This window comes from Bufo gargarizans, chromosome 6 (assembly GCF_014858855.1).
Source record: "Bufo gargarizans isolate SCDJY-AF-19 chromosome 6, ASM1485885v1, whole genome shotgun sequence".
Taxonomy (NCBI): Eukaryota; Metazoa; Chordata; class Amphibia; order Anura; family Bufonidae; genus Bufo; species Bufo gargarizans.
Genome location: NC_058085.1, coordinates 26,470,288 through 26,487,309, shown reverse-complemented (window position 1 = coordinate 26,487,309; position 17,022 = coordinate 26,470,288). Strand labels below are relative to the sequence as shown.

At 41.4% G+C, this 17,022-nt stretch overlaps 1 protein-coding gene and 1 pseudogene across 1 annotated transcript in view; one reads left to right on the top strand and one right to left on the bottom strand.

Moving 5' to 3' along the window:
* LOC122940414 (zinc finger protein 260-like) overlaps positions 1 to 17,022 on the bottom strand; it is a 492,103-nt gene that overhangs the window by 96,572 nt on the left and 378,509 nt on the right. The window lies entirely within an intron of this gene.
* LOC122940329 lies at positions 44 to 12,166 on the top strand (annotated as a pseudogene).

The following is a 17,022-nucleotide window of genomic DNA, read 5'->3' as shown; positions in this document are numbered from 1 at the left end:
TGGAGGAGTGGGAGTATTTAGAAGAACACAAAGATCAGTACAAGGACGTCGTGATGGAGGATCACCAGCCCCTTACATCACCAGGTAATAGACATGACTAAATACACATGTCCTCTCATTATCTGTATGTAAGGAATGAATTTAGTCACTGGATGTGTTTCCTACAGATGAGGAAGAGAGAAGAACACTGGAGAGATGTCCCCGTCCTCTTCCTCCACAGGATGGTTCAGAAGAACATCACTATGTCCCACAGGATGATCAGGTAGATGAATATAAAGACATCATGATGGAGGATCACCGGCCACTCACATCACCAGGTAATAGACATGACTAAATACACACGTCCTCTCATTATCTGTATGTAAGGAATGAATTCAGTCACTGGATGTGTTTCCTGCAGTTAAGGAAGAGATAAGAACACCAGAGTTATGTCCCAGTCCTCTTCTTCCACAGGATGGTTCAGAAGAACATCACAATGTCCCACAGGATGATCAGGTAGATGGAAATAAGATCTCATGAAATGTCCCCATCATCTGTAGAAGACTGTAAAGATCTTGTGTTCAGTCTTGTTTTATCCACCAGTATTATATATTTTATCCTTGTGTAATGAGAAAGATGGAGATGGCAGGATTACAGCTGACCATAGACGTTACATGTTGTCTGGTTCTTCTCACAATTTTCTGCCTGTATAGACTTTTAAGATAGCCTTCTCTGTCAACTGCTGCAGATCTTTTGTGGCTGCGCAAGAGTGGCACAGCAGTTTTCTGAGAGGTCTTAGGCCGAGATCATGCAATAATATAAGTGGTCAACCATAGTTGTGCTCAGATTTTCAGCTTGAACATGAACATCAGGAGATAAATGCATCATTATCTTCAAGGGTTTTGTAGTCTAGGGTGGCAGTACCAAGGCCATATAACGGATTCCATTCTAGCATATCTAGATACAAGTCACCCTTCTTACTTGCATAGAGTATAATATAATATTGGCAGTAGATTATTGGAAAAGCTATGTAGGATTATTTTCATCAGCACATAGCAGTAATCACTTATCTGTAAGCAGTACTCGCCATGCACCCCTGTCTCCAGCAGTCTGGCAAGTTTGAATCTGTGCTGTGGAGCTGAACTTCTGGAGACATGTCAACTATGGAGGCACAGAGCTCCCGCACAGCCCACGGCTGATGACACTAGGCCTGCAGATGTGTGTTTTATAGGACTGGGTCCCCATGAGGTCACAGGGAGAAGCCAGAGATCGGTAAACCCTGATAGAACATGTATAAGCACCGGCTCTGCTGGTTTCACACCACAGTATGTCGGTGGGATCCCCGTCCTTGCCTGTGTAGCACTTACCGGGTCACATAGCATTATATTGAATTATGATGCCATGTAACCCTTAGAGGTCTGGGGTGTACTGGATAACACTGACATAATGCTGTCAGTCTTATCCAATACATTCCAGAACTGTAAGGGTTACATAGCATCATAAATCAATATACTGCTATGCGACCCCGGCAGTGCTGGGAGGTCAGTACAGAGCTCCTGCACGATCTAGAAAAGGACGGCTCCTTACTGACACGTGGCTCCAAAGACATGTGGTGAAGTTAAAAAGAGGGATAACTACACTAAAGCAGCCTATAAGGGGTTAAGCATAGGCTAGTTCAGCTGCCAGAGGATGTCTCCTACCTTTCCCACACCTCTGCTTGCTGGCATTGAATGGAAACTGTGAAGGAGAGCCCTTTCACTATGGATTCGTTTGCATATTTTTGTTCGTATTTCCTTCATTTCAGCTGTTTTTTTGGTCCCCGAATGGAGACCCCCTCCCCTGGAATGCCAAGAACCCTGCATCTGTTCAGGAAAATCCCATCAAATGAGTGTTTTACAATACTGTATTGCTCTGTCCTGGGGAAGTTGGGAGGTTGGCTTAGTTTGTAACTCAATCGTCTCCCAGGCTGTGAGGGAGGTGTTCTGTGCACTGTATAATTGGATGCGTGTGTGCCAATAAACTCAGACTTGCTTTACCCAGCATTAAGCCTCGGATCATGTGTGGGGCTTATACTAGTCCGCCTGTATGGCTTAAAGGGATTCTGTCACCACATTTTACCCCCTTCAGTAAAACATAGCTACTTGTAGGTCTCCCTGAGCTGTATTAAATGATGCCCTTATTAAAGGGTTTCTACCACTTGATTTGGTCCTATTTAGCTGACGGACACTAGCGATGTGCTAGTGTCAGCAGTCCATAACAGTGTTCTTACTTATCATCTGTCTGCTGCCGTTCACCTTAAAACGTACTTTTATAGATATGCTAATGAGCCCTTAGGTGCTATGTGGGCGTCATTAGCACCTAGAGGGCTCCGTCCACTAACCATTTCAGCCGCCCATCGCGTCCCTCCAGCCCGCCCTGCTCCTGTTGATTGACGTGAAACTTCTCAGTATCTCGTACCAATTCCCGCACCTGCGCCGTGCGCTTCTGTATTCTCCCGGCGCCGGCTGGTTAGTGGATAGGGCCAAATCTGGTGGTAGAAACCCTTTAACTAATAGTCTTCATTTATTTCTTTACAAAATCGATTTTAGTGATATGCTAATGACTTACATAAGGTCCCAAGGGGATGTCTTTTCCTAACTTGGTGCCCAGCGCCGCCTTCCTGAGTCCAGCGCCGCCTCTAATATAATATATTCAAGAGCCGGCGCGCTGATGTAATCCCTGAGCCTGTTTGAAATCCTGCGCGTGCGCACTACACACTGTAGTCTGCGCCCATGCTGACTACAGGTAATGGCATCGTCGTTTTTATAAAGAAATAAATCAAGACTATTAGTTAATAAGGGCATCATTTACTACAGCTCAGGGAGACCTACAAGTAGCTATGTTTTACTGTAGGGGGTAAAATGTGGTGACAGAATCCCTTTAATTACGGTCCGGCTGAAGAAAAGGGGAACCCGTGACTGTGAAAGTTGGTCAGACCGTCTCAGAAACCTTCAAGGTGACCTTCACAGACTGAATGTCGCTAAGGGGAGACCTCAGGAGTGGACACTCTCCACACCTATGTATGACTGCTCACTAAAGTGAGTATTCACAAAATCGAGTGCTCCTCTGCTATTTTGGAAGAATCCAGTAGGTAACCTGCAGCCAGACCACATAGAGACCACTAGACCTGGGACATATTGGGTAATCTAGATTCACCCTAAATTACTTGTGAATCAACCCCTCCCCCCCCCCTCACCAGAATTTCATGTGCACTTTGAACCAACACCTCACTCCAATATCAGATGAGAGACGTGATCTGTACACCATAACATAATAGTGACAGCGGGACCCCCATAGTTTAATGGATCACACTTGTCTTTCCTTTTAGCATAAATCGTAAAAGTTATGTTTTATCTCAATAAGGGTGACCCTGTACAGGGACTATTTTGTGGGTTATCAATTAAGTTTTTGTCAAGATCCCCTCTACCGTGGAGCGCTTGTCCTCACTACAGTCACATGGTATACCTGTATAAGTTAAATCCACGGCACTCCTAAAGTTTTTTTGCAAAATAACATTTCACATTTTAATTCTTAGTATACAGAATATCATTCATGTACATCCAGTGCAATTCATTTACATATAGTAAGTATTATGCCATATCAGATAATTCCTGAACGTTTCGGTCTGTGCAGACTTCTTCAGCGGGGTCTGTAGGCAGGGTAAGGAGGCAGGCGCGGCCAGCAAGGGCAACAGGTGCACAAACAATGTAATGTTATATATACACAATGTAATGTTAGGGATGGAATATAAGGGCTGCTCTCCCTGCATTGTAAGCTGGTTGGAATAATGAAGCAATCAGATTGGATTTATACAGGAGACCTGCAGATGTTTGGGTCAGATAAGTCCTGCTGTCCGGTCATTATTGGTCGTCTTTTCAGGTCGTATAAAACCTTCCACACGACTTCTCCAACCGTCTGATGACTTCTACAATATTTCTTTCACAGCTTGTGAATCCGGGTGAAGATCTGAACAATATTAATCCTACAGAGAACTATGTGAGGGGTGATGAGCAGAGTACAGAGGACATTCCTACAGATAACCGCCCAGGTGAGTAGTGACCACTAAGTAAAGCAGAGAGGTCTCTGAGATTGTACTCCTTCACTGGATGATACAATTTTATGTTATATTTTTAGGTTCTGTCTTCTGTTTTTTTTTTCCAGCGTTATATTCACCGATTTCAGCTAAAATTCAATGTAGTTTTTAAAACATTTTATAGTTAACGCTTCTACAGTGACATAAAAAAAGAAGCATTCGTTACAAATGTACAAGAGTATAGAATGTACAGATCAAATATTAGTTTTCAAATAAAATGCATTACATGAAATACGATCTTTTGTTTCAAATACATCACTGTGTCAAATATATAGGTAAATTAGTCAACAATTCTCAGTGCATATTACATAACTGAACTAGAGTGAAATATATGTCTCTACCATGACATTACTTTTATGACCAGTTGAATGATATGTTAGTGTACTGGAGTTCAGTGTAGGTTTCTATATTTTCTCCAAGCGCCCGATGTTCTCTCAAACACATGTGTTGTGTTTGTTTCCCAATGAGCACTCTGTTCCATACGATACACCTGACCACATTTGACAAGCCAATGTGACAATTGTGGGGTTGCTGTTGTCTTCCAGTACTGAGCTATTAACAATCTCGCCGTTGCAAACACATGCTGGTATAGGCGGCTCTCGTACTTGGAGTTGTATGGTGGAGCCAACATACCCAGCAAACACATCTGTGGCTGACATGGGATCATCCTATTATGCAATTTGGCTAATGTTTCACACACTTGGGTCCAAAATAGGACAAGCATCGGACATGTCCACCATACATGATAAAAGGTTCCCACGTTTCTTAAACCCCTCCAACATGTTGGAGAGGATGCTGGAAACATTGTATGTAGTCTCTCTGGGGTGTAGTACCACCTGGTGAGTATTTAGTAATAATTTACCTGCAGACAGACGCATCTAGAAATTTTGGATGTTTGCGCCAGTAAAGATTTTACTTCTTCATCTGAAAATGTTATTTTCCATTTCGTCCACCTTGACTGCTTAACCTGGAGATTGACCCCCTTGACCTCTGTAGAGGCAGGAACACAGAAAGTTTGAAAGGCCACCACCCACTCTCACCCTCAGTGTTTCCTGTCCCTACGGAGGCACCTCACAGAGAGACCTCCTGTGGGAGATGAAGAACATCACCCTCTATCGTATTAATGTTTCAGCTTGTGCTGACTTGACCTTCGGTCAGAAGGTCCTGCAAACAGCTACCCTCCCTACTAAGTAATCTGGTAATTCTCCAGGTTAAGCCGTCATGGTGGATGAAATGGAAAAACCATAATTGGACTTGCTTGTAATTCTGTTTCCTTGAGTCCACCATGACGGCTCGTATATTCCCCCCCAGAGAATTTAAGGAGGGATTTGAGTATGAATTAATAAATAAAAAAAAAGATTAAGGCTGCCCCCACTTGGAAATTTGAAAGCACTGAGGGTGAGAGTGGGTGGTGGCCTTTGAATCTCTCTGTGTTCTTGCCCCTACAGAGGTCAAGAGGTCAATCTCCAGGTTAAGCCGTCATGGTGGACTCAAGGAAACAGAATTACCGGTAAGTCTAATTACGTTGTTTTCCCTTTCATCCTCCATGACGGCATAAGAATAAATTTGAACCTCCTCCGGCTCTAATTCAGTATCTTCCTGTCCCTCCAGGTGGGAGATGGATCATTCCTCATGGCACTTGCTACGAGTCTGTTTCTGTTCTAAGGCAGGCAGAGGCGGGAAGGAGAAAGGTAATACCTTTTACACATGAGGGAAGCAGGCAGCTCCCGTGCCCTAGTTTGGTATTGAAGTACTGGGAAACCCTTCAAGATCCCTGCTCCTTACCTGGCGTGGAGGTCCATGTGTGACTGGACACTCAGGGAATCCCTCAGCTTCTTTGGTAAGCTCCTCATCGTGATCCGATATCTTCGGCACTCACGATGACGCCACCGGAAGTCGTATGCGGCTCATGTGCGTTCCAGGAGGTATTTCTGATCTGTGGAACGCACGCTGAGGGGGCGGAGCTACAATTGGTGTGCAGGATCATGGCGGAAGTCGCCCGCTGATCTGAGGTCTAAAGTGGATCAGAGGTGGTACAGTTAAACATGTAGTCAAGATAGTCTCTGTGGGGGGAATGCTGGTTATATTACTCAAGCTAAACCCCTTGTCACTCTGTCTCCCTCTCTTCCTGTATGTGTGCAGAGTGATAAAGATGGTACTCAGAAAGCTAAATCTAGTCCAAAAACTAAAAAGTGTTTATATGTTCAGTTAAATACATATGCAAAAAACTCTGCAAAAAGTGTACCTCTAATATGGCAAAAGACCTGGTCCCGTCTATAAGGGAGGAACTAAGGGATGTAATTAGGAAAGAAATTTGATCTGCCCTAGTGGAAAATCCTGTAGTTTTTCCGGGGACATCTAGCTCAAAACATAGGGATACCAAAATGATCATTTCCAGCCCATCATCTGCAGATTCCGAACAGGAATCGGATTCAGGAAACTGGACTCATGGGATTCTTGGGTCTGATTCAGAATTCAAAAACTTCCTCTTTTCTTCTGAAGATACAAAAGAGTTAGTCAAAGCGGTCAGGGCGACTATGGATCTTTTAGATGAAAGGGTCCATAGGTCCATCCAAGACCAAATGTTTAATGGTCTGGAACAAAAGAAAAAGAGTTTTCCCAGTCCACAAAAACATGCAGGAATTAGTAAAAAGAGAATGGGAAAACTCTGGATAGAAAATTATTTATCCCTAAAACTATGAGACGTTGTCTTCCTTTTAGTGAAGAGGATGAGGCCTTGCTAACAATGTACCCTAAAGTTGATGTGTCTCTGTCTAAACTATTTAAAGGGGCAAATGCACTTCCATTTGAAGACTCAGGGACCCTAAAAGACCCCATGGACAAGAAAGCAGATCAGACTTTAAAAAAGACCTGGGAGGCTAGCGCTGCTCTATTTAAACCTAATCTGGCCGCTACGTCTGTTTCTAGAGCCTTGAAAAAGTGGTTATTACAGTTAGAAGCTCTCATAAAAGAAGGAGCTCCTTATGACACACTAAAAGACTCCTTCCCTCTGCTTTTGAAGGCAGTAGATTTCTTGTCAGACTCTACAGTGGAGTCAGTCAGAATGGCAGTAAAAGCCACTGGACTAGCAGTAGTGGCTAGAAGAACTCTTAGGTTGAAATCTTGGGCTGGTGATATCAGTTCCAAGATGAAATTATGTAGTTTACCGTTTCATGGAAAAATGATGTTTGGCCAAGATTTAGAAACTATTTTAGAGAAGGCCTCAGACTCAAAGTATTTCCCTAAGGATACAAATAAAATTTCCCCTTTGAAGAGTAAAAAAAGGGGGTTCCTTTCAGGCAAAAAGATCTACTAGGGAAGCACATTGGTCCAAAGAAAAAAAATCTGAAGAGTGGAAACAGAGACTTCCTGTTTACCCCCAAAAATACAGAATCTTCCAAACAATGACGCCAGAGTTCAGGTGGGAGGAAGACCTGAAGTTTTTCGTAAAAGAATGGGAAAACATCACAGTAAATCTTTGGGTATTAAATATTATTACGAAAAGTTACGATATTACCTTTCGTCTTCCTCCTCCCTTAAACGTCTTCAGAGTAACTCCAGGTCAGTGATCGGTCTTCTTGCAAGAAAAAATGGAAGAGGGTATTCGGAATCTATTGGCTTAAAGGGCCATTATCCCGCTTCCTTTCTCACAACAAAGAAAGTGCTATTATTCGACAACGGATGGAAAATTCCGACTAATAAACTTAAAAAGCCTAAACAGGTTCACAAAATAGGACCGCTTCAAAATGGAGACCATAAGATACACAATAAATCTGTTAAAAGAAGGAGATTTTTTGGCATCAATAGATCTAAAAGATGCATATTATTGCCATATTCCGGTATGTGAGAACTCTCAGAAATTTCTCCGCATAGCATTTTTTTGGGGGAAAAAACTACATAATTTCCAGCTCCAAGTACTTCCCTTTGGCATCGCTTCCGCCCCGAGAGTGTTTACAAAAGTAATGCTAGAGCTTGTGGCTCATTTAAGAAGGCGTCCCAACTTGAACGATCTGTTAATTGTAGGCGACTCAGAACAGACACTGGAGAACGATCTGTTCATAACTTGTCAGACCCTTTATCGGACAGGCTGGTTAATAAACTGGAAAAAATCAAATCCTTGCCCATCTCAGAATTTAAGACTGGGTCCGTCTAGAAACTACTCGTCAAGAAACATTTCTTACAACTCAGAAGGTGATGGGGATAAGCGAAAAGGTCGTGAGATTTCAAAATCAATCTGTATGTACATACAGGCGATGAAGCTACTGTGTTCTTTGACTTTGTGCATCCCGGCAGTAAAATGGGCACAGTTCCACACCCGGATCCCGCAACAGTGGATACTAGGGTGTTGGGACAGAAGTCAGGAATCATTAGAGGGGAAAGTTCAAATTCCCTTACTAGTAAATCAGTCCCTGCAGTGGTGGAAAAATACAGAACATCTGATGAGAGGAGTTCCATGGAATCCCGAACATCTGATTATTATTACGACAGATGCAAGCCTTTGGGGATGGGTAGCTCACTGCTCTCATCTCTCTTTCCAAGAGAAATGGGTCGACAGTCAGACATCCCTTTCTTCAAATCAAAGGGTGTTGATGGCTGTCTGGGAAGCGAAAAAGGCATTGTCTCATTACATAAAAGGAAAGGACATTTCAAGTAAGGATGGACAACACAACAGTAGTTGCCTACCTAAATCATCAAGGAGGAACAAGAAGCCTTGCTCTGAGCCAGTTAACAGAAAAAATATTTTCCGGGGCGGAAGTTCATTTAAGATCCCTGTCAGCTATACATCTAAAAGGATCCCTAAACACAAAGGTGGATTTCTTAAGCAGAACTTCTTTGAGATCAACAGAATGGAGCCTAGAAAAACAGTTTTTTCTCCAAATCACAGAATTATGGGGGACTCCACATCAACGCAAAATTTAAAATATTTTTTTTCCCTGAACCTCTTCGATGGGAACATAAGTGTGGATGCACTGTCACAAAAGTGGGATTTTCAACTTTCCCCCTCTTCAACTAATTCCCAGGGTTCTAAAAAAGATCTGGCTAGACAAGGCCCATGTTATTCTGATAGCTCCTCTGTGGCCAAAAAAAAAAAACATGGTTCCCCTTGCTGAAGACCCTGTCAGTTCAGAGCCCATGGATTCTTCCTTGGAAACAAAATATATTGTCACAGGGTCCTACCTGTCATCCCAAAGTAGAAAGGTTACATCTGGCAGCATGGAACCCGAAAGGGTGATATTGAGGTCTAGGGGTTTATCAGATGCCACTATCAACACTGTGACGGCCAGCAGGAAAGAAGTGACTTCCAGAGTTTACACTAAAGTTTGGAGGTGTTTCTGTAACTGGTGTGTTGAAGCCAGAATCTTTTCCCAGAAGTTCTCGGTTCAAGCTGTTTTAGGATTCCTGCAGTCAGGACTTGAGAAGGGATTATGTCCAAATACATTGAGGATACACATATCGGCGTTAAGCGCTGTATTTGATGAAAAAATTGCGGATCACCCATGGGTTATGTGGCAGACGGGTTAAGACCATTCCTAAGAACTACTGTTTCACCCTGGGACCTCTAATTTAGTGCTATCAGGACTGATAAATGCTCCCTTTGAACCCTTGTCAGAAGCCTCGCTGAGGTATTTGACACTAAAGACCTTATTTTTGGTGGCAATTACCTCAGCACGTAGAGTGAGCGAAATTCAAGCTTTTAAAATAGTGAAACCCTTCTGTATCTTGTTTTCAGATCAGATAATTCATTTCTTACCAAAGTTGTATCAAATTTCCACAGACAAGAGGAAATTATTGTCCCATAGTTTTGTTCAAGCCCAAAAACGGAAGGGGAAGAGAAATTCCACAGATTAGATGTGCGTAGGGTTGTTCTGCTGTATCTAGAAACCACAAAAACGTTCAGAAAAACGGGCTACCTATTCATCCAGTTTAGTGGAGCACATAAGGGGCATAAGGCCACAAAGAACTCATTGTCTAGATGGATAAAAATGGCCATCTCTGAATTATATAAATCTGTAGGAATATCTCCACCAAAATCTTTTACAGCACACTCTACAAGATCTGTTACAGCATCCTGGGCTGAGAAGGCGAGCGCTTCATTAGAACAAATATGCAGGGCAGCAACGTGGTCAAGCCCTCACACATTTATTCAACATTATAGTGTGGATACTAGGGCTAGTCAGGAGCTCACCTTTGGTAGAAAGGTGCTACAGGCCATAGTCCATCCCTAAAGAAGAAAAAAATTCATCTGTTATGTCTCATGGTATGCCGTCATGGAGGATGATAGGGAAAAACCAAATGACTTACAGATAATTCCCTTTTCATAACTCCTCCATGACGGCAGATAGGTAGAGGTGTGTGTTGGTGTGAATGCAAAAAACTTTTATATACACAAATGAGGGAAAGACACACTCTCTGGACCGACAGCCTAGAGAGAGAGAGAGAGAGAAAGACAATAAGGAAGAGGGGGAGGAGGGTCAAATTTATTCTTCCTGTCCCTACCTGGTTGGAGGCGGGTCATCTCTCATAGTATGCCGTCATGGAGGAGTCATGGAAAGGGAATTACCGATACGTAATTTGTTTTTTAGGTCTTCCCATTTGACAATAAAAGCTAGTTTGCTTAACCATCCTCTCGATGCTAGTGTACGTGGAATCTGGTGTCTGTATTTTATTAAGTGTATTTCTCAGGTGGGTTCTCTGAAAATGGATGAGATCTTGGTAAACCAATTGATCTGTGGTTTCTAGTTGATCTTTATTTCCCCTTAGTATATCCCATAATGTTGTTTTCTTATGTTGTTTTCTTAAAATACAATTTTAATGTTATTCATCAATAATAAAATTATTGTTTTATTCTTGGCAGATGACTGTACCAGGAACTTAGAGAAACATCTGGTATCTTCAGATTTTGAAGTAGATGATTGTGGTATCACACGATATACATTTGAAGAGCATGCCAATATACAAGATATACCCTCATCCAATCACAGCCACAATGCATCATCTGATTCTTTTAAACGGGTCCGATCTTCTGATTCATCACAGACTGTAACACAGAATAAAAGTCACAGAAGAGGTGCTAAACATCAAACAGCGCACGTAAAAGAGAAGCCATTTTCATGTTCAGAATGTGGTAAATGTTTTAAGCAGAAATGGTCTCTTGTTGTACATCAGAGAAATCACACAGGGGAGAAGCCGTTTTCATGTTCAGAATGTGGTGAATGTTTTAAGCATAAATCAGCTCTTGTTATGCATCAGAGCAATCACACAGGGGAGAAACCATTTTCATGTTTAGAATGTGGGAAATGTTTTCTCCACAAATCAACGCTTGATTCCCATCAGAGAGTTCACACAGGGGAGAAGCCATTTTCATGTTCAGAATGTGGGAAATGTTATAAGCAGAAATGGGCTCTTGTTGTACATCAGAGAAATCACACAGGGGAGAAGCCATTTTCATGTTCAGAATGTGGTGAATGTTTTAAGCATAAATCAGCTCTTGTTATGCATCAGAGCAATCACACAGGGGAGAAGCCATTTTCTTGTTCAGAATGTGGGAAATGTTTTCACAATAAATCAGGTCTTATTATACATCTGAGAAATCACACAGGGGAGAGGCCATTTTCATGTTCAGAATGTGTGAAATGTTTTAAGCAGAAATCACATCTTTTTGAACATCAGAGAAATCACACAGGAGAAAAGCCATTTTCATGTTCAGAATGTGGGAAATGTTTTAAGATGAAATCAGAACTTGTTATACATCGGAGGAATCACACAGGAGAGAAGCCATTTTCATGTTCAGAATGTGAGAAAAGTTTTACTAATACATCATCTCTATTTAAACATCAGAGAATTCACACAGGGGAGAAGCCATTTTCATGTTCAGAATGTGGGAAATGTTTTAACCGTAAATCGGCTCTTGTTATACATCAGAGAATTCACACAGGGGAGAAGCCATTTTCATGTTCAGAATGTAATATGTGTTTCAACTGTAAATCAACTCTTGTTAAACATCAAAAAACCCACATATAAGAGAAGCCTTCTTCATGCTTAGCCCGTTCGTGACCTCCTCCTTTATGGGGTTTTATGGTTGTCACTAACTGGCTTTATTCCGACAGATACTCCTTTTTACAGGGAGATAAAACAGCGCCTTGCTTTCAGTTATCAGAGGTAGCCGAGGGCTTGGCGCGATGATTGAGACCTCTGTGAGAGCTCCCCAGACATAGTCTCCTGTATTGAATGAATATTGGTAATCAAAGGACAGATCCAGTTAAAAGTGAAAGTAAGTTTTTTTATATATATCTCCTCTAAACACAAATCTTTGGTGAGAGAAAAGAATATATAGTTTCCCACCCTCCTGTGATCGTTATGGGGTCCCTCCATTCCTGAAAAACTGCAAATAATGTGAAAGTTCAAAAAAATAGAGCTGGATTCCCACAAGAGCTGGTGTCCAGACATGTGGAAAAAGGGGCATCATGGCCAGTTATTTACAGTGAAATGGAATGACAGATAAGATGTAACAGTTTATAAGGCTGAAAAAAGACATTTATCCATTCAGTTCGGCCTGTTATTCTGCAAATTGACCCAGAGGAATGCAAAAATAAAACCCTGTGAGGTAGAAGCCAAATTTCCCCACTTTAGGGGGAAAAATGTGTTCCCGACTCCAATCAGGCGATCAGAATAACTACCTGGATCAACGACCCCTCTTTAGTAGCTATAGCCTGTAATTTTATTACACTCCAGAAATACATCCAGGCCCCTCTTGAACTCTTTTATTGTACTCACCATCACCACCTCCTCAGGCAGAGAGTTCCATAGTCTCACCGCTCTTACCGTAAAGAATCCTCTTCTATGTTTGTATAAAAACCTTCTTTCTTCCAGACGCAGTGGGTGTCCCCTTGTCACAGTCACAGTCCTGGGGATAAATAGATGATGGAGAGATCTCTATATTGACCCCTGATATATTATACATAGTTATTAGATCTCCCCTGAGTCGTCTTTTTTCTAAAGTGAATAACCCTAATTTTAATAATCTTTCAGGGTACTGTAATCTAGCCATTGTAGTTATTACTTTAGTTGCCCTCCTCCGAACCCTCTCTAGCTCTGCTATGTCTGCCTTGTTCACAGGAGCCCATAACTGTACACAGTATTTCATGTGTGGTCTGACTATTTTCTCATCACAGGCATCTATGCCCCTTTCGATGCAACCCATTATCTAACTGCCCCTGGCAGCAGCTGCCTGACACTGGTTTCTACAGCTTGGTTTGCTGTTCACTAAAATTCCTAGGTAATTTTCCATGTCAGTGTTACCCAGTGTTTTACCATTTAGTATGTACTGGTGACTTGCATTATTCCTTCCTATGTGCATAACCTTACATTTGTCAGTGTTGAAACTCATCTGCCACTTATCTGCCCAAGCCTCCAATCTATCCAGATCCCTCTGTAGTAGTATACTGTCCTCTTTCGTGTCAATTACTTTACACAGTTTAGTGTCATCTACAAAGATTAATATTTTACTGTGCAAGTCTTCTACAAGATCATTATTTAGGGTTAGTTTTACTCTTTGGCAATGCCTCTTTCTGTCTCTAGTTTAGCTGTGTTTATTTTTTCTTTTAAACATATAAAAAAAAATCCTTGTGGTTTTTTAATGCTTCCTCATTACCCTCCTGTTTTAGTGATTTTTAATGCTTTTTTAATTTTTATTTATTTATTTGCTTTCTTTATATTTCTATTTATACACGTTGGCTTTTCTTTTTCCTTAACCTTTTATTCCCATAAGGTATGTACACACAGACAATTTAAAGGTTATTACTTTATGGTCACTATTTCCCAGGTGTCCTCCAACCTGCACATATGTTGTTCTGTCAGGTCTATTGGTTAATACCCTCTACTCGGGTCCTGCACCAGTTGGGAAAGGTAATTGTCTTAGGTTCCTAACGCTAATATACCGCCTCTCTTGGACTTACTTAAGTATATTAGTGTATCAGTCTGCGGAAGCCACCTTGACACCTGGTAGATGGGCCCAACATAAGTTTGATCAAAATGTGCGCAAAGAGCTTCCATTTTTCCATTTATAGTACTGTAGGTATAATACCACTTTAATTTAGAATGATCCCCATTTCTCAGCTCTATTGTTTGTATGTGAAATGTTGTGCAGCCATTTTTTTTTATCAACCATGTTTGCTTGATGGATATGCACCTGTGACTATGAATGTGCTAGTTTAAATTTTCTTTTAGTATGATATAAAATATATTCATTGGATATGTTTCATTTGTGACCATTTTGAGTTAGGAAATTTGTTAAGAGTTTGTGTGAACCCTGCTACATCTGTACTTTTAGAAGTAATGACAATAGCGCTTGAGTGGGGGGGTAGTGATTCTTTAATGTTCTTACGGATGGTTTTGGACGCTGCCCCTTAATATATTCTGTTGGTGATTGCTTGTTTTTTGCACATAATGGTTTCTACCTTGCCAGGCAGGGCTGTTATGCCACACAAGCATTACTTACCAAATTTGGATGCCCCAATTATAAAGAAAATTGCAAAAAAAAAAAAAAGGCGTGAATGTCTCACCTACCAAAATGTATTTTAAAAGTATCAAAATATATAATAAAGTACAAGTGAGAATAAAACAGAAAAACAGTCCACACCTGCCGAAAACAAACAAAAAAAAACTAATAAAATGACCAAAACAGGGAACCAATTTTAACCATTTATTTTGGTGTAAATTTGCATATTTAAAGAATAAGCAGCTGGAGAAAAAAACGACTTTATCCCCCAAATAAAACTAAAAAAGATTTTAAAAAAATCTCTAAAAACATATTAATAAAGAATCCCTATGTGACGTAAAAACAATGGGAAAAATTTGGTGGGTTGCACAAGAAGTAAAAATGATACTTAGACCATTAATCCGCCCCATGCTCTAAATGACAATAATGTGTGTGTTAAAGGGTTTTCCAGTAATGTGATCTCAATGACCTGTTGTCAGGATAGGCCATAAGTATCAGATAGGTGGGGGGTCCGACACCTGGCATCCTCACCAATCAGCTGGTCTACAGTAGCTCTGGCACAAGAACTCCACAGATCCATCCATTGTGCCTTAGACAGAGGTGGTGACCAATCTCTTCAGTTGAAGCAGCTCCGACATAACCGGATTCATCCACTACACCATGTTGGAAAAGTGTCACGGGGCGCCGACGATGCGCTCACTCTCCACAGCGCCGACGGCGTTCAGCCTCGGTGCAGGAGCGAGGACGCGTGATGGGGGTTGTTCCCCCAGCAACCAGAGTAAGTCTGGGCAATGGGCTGGGCACCTGGTTCTCAGCTGTAAGCAGCAGGGTGAGTCAAGTGACGCTGGCCACGTCACATTACCCCTGCTAGTCAGTATTTAGCAGGCAGCCTGCTGGCCATAAGTTGCCTGTTATTTAGGTTCCACCTGCAATTGTGTCTGACCTGGCGTACTCACCTCCTGCTGAGATCCGACGATCCTCTGCCTGCTCCTTATGTACTTTTGCAGCTGTCCTGGTATTCTGACCCCGGCCTCCTCCTGACGATCCTCTGCTGACTCCTTTTGGTACTTCGCGACTCTCCTGGTATTTCTGACTCCGGCTTCTCCTGACTATTCTCTGCTTGCTCCATTTGTACTTTGTTGCTCTCTTGGTATTTCGGTCCGTTCACGTTCTTTTGTATGTCTGGTTTGCCGTCAAGTTGTCCCCTGTCATTAGGACTTGCGAGGCCAGGGCAGTGAGGGTAGAGCGCAGTGGTCGCTTCTCTCCCCCCTGTGTGTGTGTGTACGCGTGTGTGTGTACGCAACTGTTACAAAAAGTTTTTGAAATTCATATCATTTTAAGGGATAACAAAGTGATTTTTGTAAAGACTGTTGACTTTTTTTTTTTTTATAGAACATCCGGTCGTATTCTATAGAAACATGCTGTTATATGTTCTGTGCAAAGTATCTACTAACCTGCCTTGTTATAGCATTTATTATTATATAGATTATTTCTTTATTGTTTACGTAAGGAACCTTTATATAAAGCCTGGACTCCTAGTATAATCAGACAGCTGCTTAGCCGAGCTTGACAACATTGTAACGTGTTATGTATCGGCAGGATGTCGGCAGGAAATAAAGATTGCCTACCTTTTGGTTCAGATGACTTTGTGCCTCAATTGATAGATATTTAAAATAAAACTAAGCAGATGGGAATATATTTCTGATAAAGATTTTGAATATATATATATATATATATATATATATATATATATATATATATATATATATATTATATAAAAAGTCTACACACCCCTGTTAAGATGTCAGGTTTCTGTGATGAAAAAAAAATGAGACAAAGATAAATCATTTCAGAACTTTTTCCACCTTTTTAATGTGACTTATAAACTGTACCACTCAATTGAAAAACAAACTGAAATCTTTTTGGTGGAGGAAAAAAAAACTAAAATAATGTGGTTGCATAAGTGTGCACACCCTCTTATAACTGGAGATGTAGCTGTGTTCAGAATTAAGCAATCACATTCAAAATCATGTTAAATAGGAGTCAGCATACACCTGCCATAATTTAAAGTGCCCCTGATTAACCCCAAATAAAGTTCTGAGGCTCTAGTTGGTCTTTCCTGAAATTTTCTTAGTCGCATCCCACAGCAGAAGCCATGGTCCACAGAGAGCTTCCAAAGCATCAGAGGGATCTCATTGTTAAAAGATATCACTCCTGAGAAGGGTACAAAATAATTTCCAAGGCATTAGATATACCATGGAACACAGTGAAGTCGTCATCATCAAGTGGAGAAAATATGGCACAACAGTGACATTACCAAGAAGTGGACGTCCCTCCAAAACTGATGAAAAGACGGCTGTGTGGTACATGTGACAACAATCTCCCGTATTCTTCATATGTCTGGGCTATGGAG